The sequence below is a fragment of the Corvus brachyrhynchos genome, unplaced genomic scaffold (genome assembly GCF_000691975.1).
Source record: "Corvus brachyrhynchos isolate BGI_N302 unplaced genomic scaffold, ASM69197v1 scaffold87, whole genome shotgun sequence".
Lineage (NCBI taxonomy): Eukaryota > Metazoa > Chordata > Aves > Passeriformes > Corvidae > Corvus > Corvus brachyrhynchos.
Window position 1 is genome coordinate 91,858 of NW_008239767.1, and position 5,465 is coordinate 97,322.

The 5,465-nt window shown below is 38.8% G+C and overlaps 1 long non-coding RNA gene across 1 annotated transcript in view; it reads left to right on the plus strand.

Moving 5' to 3' along the window:
- The window catches only part of LOC108448785, a 2,605-nt gene extending 1,366 nt beyond the window's left edge, over positions 1-1,239 (plus strand). The window contains exon 2 of the long non-coding RNA XR_001864807.1: positions 1-1,239. This exon is cut by the window's left edge and continues 794 nt beyond it. This is a non-coding gene — a long non-coding RNA (uncharacterized LOC108448785).
- Positions 1,240-5,465: the final 4,226 nt, after the last annotated feature.

A 5,465-nucleotide genomic window follows, 5' to 3' on the forward strand; every position in this document is an offset into this window, starting at 1 on the left:
TGAGAAACTGAGCACACTCTTTAAAGACCAGAGACTTCAAACAGAAGTGATTTTTGAGGTTGCACTACATTCTTGTCTTGGAAGAATCTGACTTCCAAACATTCGGTAAAGAGGGAAAAATCAAGTGAGCTTTATTAGCAAGATGAGGAAACGATGCTATTGATTTTCTTCTTTTTTTTTTTTTTTATGTCTTGCATAGCAAATGAGTAAAGCAGAATATGTATTACTTTTCATTTCTATTAATATAGTACCTCTGGAAACTGAAATACTAGACTTCTCTTACAAACAAACAACAGCAATTTCCTTAATTTAGTGATTCATTTTTTTCCCTTCAGATTTTTAAATAGAATGTATTTTTGGTCTCTGGTTAAAGCTTTACGTTAATAACATGACACTTGTATTTTAGCATATGAACAGAAGTAGGTATAAAGATGCTTGTTCTTTGCAGTTCTGATTCTTGGGAATGATGAGAGGTACTGCAGTCTGGATAAAGATATTATTTTTATTTTGGTACAACGCTTCTTTCAACAGTCTTAGTGCTGCATGCTCAGTACTGAAGACCCTCTGTGCACTGATTTGGGTTCACAAAAGTACTTCTCCCAGTTTTTTTACTTTCCCCATCTACGTCTGGAAATCAAAGGGGAGCTGATGTTACAAACCACTCTTTGAAACAGTAAGAGTGAGGCAACAGCCATTTTACTTATCTTTCACCATATTTTTGAAGTAAATCCTTTCTGCTTAACTCAGTAATGCCAGCTCAAAGATGTGATGAAAGGTGTCTGTTTTGTAGGCTCCAGTCTGGTTAAGGGAGGATGTAATCTGGAAGGCGATTGTTCTCTAAGTTGTGGTCTGTTGTAGTTTTCAGATAGGCTTGATTTTGCTTGTTTTTGACAAATTTGCATTTGGAGTTGTGCAGCCCTGTGGTTGCAAAAGGAAACTGGGTAATGTACACCATTCCTTAGGGATTCCTTACTCAGTTGTGAGAGTAATTGCTAGCCACAACCTAGATTCAAACAGCCAGGCTGTTTCTTTGCTAGGTTTTTTTCCCATTTGTTTGTTTGTTTTCCTTAGGCTTTTTTTTTCCTGTGAGACTCATAGTTGATGTTCCTGAGGGAGAGTAAGCAGTGCTATTTGCAATGCGTGATACTTAAATAAGCTATGTTCATGCATGAATATATGTGAACAGAGGGTTATTTGGATTTAAAAGTATCCAATTTCGAGTAAATGAGACAGACTTGACTTACCTGCCTTTTTTATTTTTGTCTTCCCTCCTTTCTTAGTTGTTAATGCTTGTTGGTTATTATCTAACTCTCTACAGTTCTTTGGGGTATGACTTTACCCAAGCAATCATCAAGTAAGTAGTTCAGCAGTGGGAGGAAAGAAAACTTAAGAATTTTTAAATAAAAAATTCTCGTATATCTGCAGCAGTAGGGCTGAATGTGCTTTATAAATAGATGGTTTATTTTAATAGAATAATCAAACCCACACAGTACATCTGTCCATTTGCACAGTGTCATAATTTTAGATGATACTTAAAAGTTCCATTTTCAGGACCAGGTTCTCTTCTACTGTAAGCTGGCTGCATAAGGTAATGGGAACCAGACCAGTTTGATTCAACTGAGTATTTGTTCCCCATAAGCTGTGAAGATCCACTTAGAGGAAAAGCACTGCACTTTGGCCAGCCTGAGCTTCCTGCATGTAGAGTCTGTGTAGACTCTGGCCTAAACACCCAGAGATTAAAAAATGTTAGATTTCCTCAGTGGCGTAACTTACGGAAATTTAGCAACTATTTACAAAAAGCTATATCTGTTTAAACATATTCCTAAGTTTAGGAACTTAGTTTACTTTTGCACATACACTGATGTCAACTAAATATACTTTAACTAAAGACACTGATGCTGTCTCACAGCAGTAGTTTGCAAACTGTTAGCAAACCTCTACCCTCATTGTCCTCCAGATGTAACTATTTAAAACAAGCTCTGTGGCAGTGTCTGTTGACATCAGGCTTCTCCGTCCTAACACAAATTTTGAAAAATTAGTGTGTTCCTCTGTCTTGGTTTTGGAGACAAAACTTCAGGAGGAAATACTCCAGAATGAGTGTCTCTTCCGAAGGGGAAGGGGCCTCCCCTTTTCCTCCACCAATAAGACAAGTGGGTCACAAGAAGTGAAAGTGGAAAAAAACCAAAAAAACCTGTTTATTAACACACAAACAAAACAGGGTAGAACAGAATAAAAAAACCCCCTCAAAATACAACAAATGCCCAGAGATGGAACAGACACATGTCTCAGACCAGCCGGGGCAACCCCCACAGGCTCCGTGGACTGGCGAGGAGGGAAGGGAGGCAGTGAGGCAAGGGGAAGGAAAGGGAAAAAAAACCCAAGAAAAACCAACAGAACCTTTCTCCCACTAGCCAGAACACAAACCCAGAGAGCAGCACAGCGCTCCTGGCGCCCTCCCTGCCGAGCCCCAGAGCCCCCGAGCCGCTGGGCTGAGCCGTCACACTGCCCCGTACCCGGGTCCATCTTAAAGGCACAGCGTCCTTGGGCACTGAGTTAAGGAATAAAGCGGCTTCATAACGTCACCTCGGGACATTCCCGTATCTTTACGTGTATGTAAGAAAGGTGGTGGTAGCCTGGACAGGGACATTACTATACATTGGACCAAACCTATGACATTCATTACAGGAACTCTCAGGAAATACTTTGGAATTTCAAGTTTCTAGGATCTAAAGATTTAGGAATGGTTTGGGTTGGAAGGCACTTAAAGATCATCTCGTTCTGATGCCTTTTCCTGGTCTTAAAATCAAGAATCAAAACACAGAAGGGAAGAAGGGATTTTACCTCTGTATTTATTTTAAGGATCCTTAGGCACACACGTCTAGGTTGAATGCACCAAAATGCACACCACAATGCACACACACGATAGATTGGGGGCATATATATATCTATAACCTTATAGGTCTTACTAATTAGCATATCTAACAAAGATTCCCCAATGAGAGGCTCAAGTGAGCCCCCCTCCCCAAGGAACCTTCCCCTGGATGGTTCTATCTTGGTTTACAGAATGTGTTCTGGAGAGGACCTTGGGGTCTGGGGCACACTGATCCCTAGCTAGGAAGCTTCTAAAATGTTTAGTCTCCCAGCTTTACAAATAAGTCTAAGAATGTCGGCTAAAAAACACTAAGAATACAGAAGTTCTAAAAAGGTGTATAAAAGAAAAGGCAAAAAATCATCATGGCATCAGTTCCAACCCTGCTGCTGTGGGCAAGGACACCTCCCACTAGACCAGCTCAGAGACCCATCCAACCTGGCCTTGATGAATGCACTGTTTATGTAGCAGACTGAAAACTGTAATTATTTTAGTTATAGAGAATTTCTTACTTGCATCTTCAGGCCAGAAAATTTATTTTATACTATACATCAGTAATATGCCAGATAGTGTGTCAATTCTGTAATACAAAAAGTCAGACAGGTTAACACCAAAAGAGCTCTATTACAATATGGCACTTTTCTCACAGAAAATGGCACTAAATAAGTCATAAATTGTACTGGAATGCAAACAAATGTAGTATGTTTCTTACTTAATGTTCCTCAGTCCTGAAACTGAATCTGCTTTGTAAACAGTATTGTAATAATATCTCCACATTACAAAAGGGCATTAAAAGGCCGTGAGAAGTCGCACAGCTTCCTCCCATCCTATAAAACCAGTGAAATTTCTAGACTTCAAGCAAAATTTGGACTGCAAATGAATGTTTAGATTCCCAAATTAAGAAAACATTTTTAAGCAAATGTCTGTAACAATGTGTTGAATGTGTTTGTATGGACAGTTACAATGCAATATTTAATTAAAATGTCAGATAGCTTTTTTTATTTCTTTTTCTTTCGTGGAAGCCAGGTCTTTGTTTTGCAAGGACAGTGTTCCGTGAATGAAGAATATATTAACTAATTTTTTGCACTACACCTTACGGTATGGTCTTTTTGTGAGTTTTTCATTCTGCTGTCAGTTATTTTCTATCTTTTGTACATGGTTAATGAATTTGAATGCAGTATAGTTAGCCTGTTTTCTGACTTGCTTTCTTGCTTGCATGCCTGTGTCTTGGTTGTCTGTGTAAAGCAAATAAGTTTGTGGAGTCAGCGGAGGTTCCCTTTTTCATAGGGACATTGTTGAATACAAATAGTTTTTTGAGATTTTTTTCAGGCCAGTTAGATGCTAGGTGGGGTGAACCAGGCTTCGCTCTTATTTTGTCCAGTCAGAGTTGCTCCACGTCATTGTCTCCATATTGCAAGTAGAGTGCTGGAGTTCAGGGAAAGATGTCAAAAGCATTTTAGTTTAACTAAGTTAAGCTACTCTGAACTGCTGAAATTCATGCTTCAGCTACTCTCACTTGTGAGCATTGAAAAGTAAGCTTAAAAAGATGCTTGCGGTTTACATAGCTACTTGAAAGAAACCAGTTTTGTGGTTAGAACTGTTTGCCTAGACTGAAATTCTATGGACCTGAGATTTATCCGAAGCCAACATTGAAGTGAGTGTTTAATTCTGTCTTCCAATTTTTGTTCTGTTCTTTACACAGTGAAGTGCTTTCAACTGTATTTATATAGAGCTGGTTTTTGACTGCTCTGGGTTTGCAAACTGGCAAATCTGACCCTAAACATCTCACATTGGGGACCCGAAAATAAGAACATAGCTAATGACAGCTGGAAAATATTTGTAAGCAACTTGCCAAATGGATAATTTTCCTGTAGCAATAGGTCATGTACTCATGTTTGAAAAACAGTATTTAGATGATTAAAAAAATACTTTTTTCATTACATTCTCATGAATAGGAATCATATAGCTCGTAGTTGTCTTTACTGTGAAATTTTAAGCTCTCTAAATACTGACTTAGCATCTGTTGAGAGAACTGGTATCTGAAGAAAGCATTATATGCAATCACGTAGAAGTTTGTACATGAAAGTGGACTAAATTAAGACTCCTTGTACAATTTAACAATTTTTGCATGCTTCCTACCTTCTTTGTGCTTATGTTTGTCTTGTTTAATGTGTATTTTGCATTGTGCACACTTTGGTTTATCTGACTTCCATTGTCAGTATATGATGGTCACACAGAACTATTTCCACAGTTCTCGTTTCTGTTACTCCATAAGCGGTCATAGTGTGTTGTCATTTTCTTGCTTACTTAGATGAAAACGCGTGAGGGGAGAACTTGTTCTGGTGGTTGTTGCAGATTTTACCCAAGCACCATTTGTCCCTTGCTGTTTTCCATCCTTCCAAACCCCTGATGAGATCCCTTGTGTACTGGTTCTTCTCCCAGTCTCTCTTGGCTCTTACTGTCTGTTAATCTTTCATCATGTCTCTAAGCTCAGTTCTCCAATGTACACTCCATAAAAATGGCCACTGCTAGCTTTTTCCCTATATGATCCTGTGTTGCCAACTTCATCAGCAGAGAAGCTGAGGAAGTATGGGCT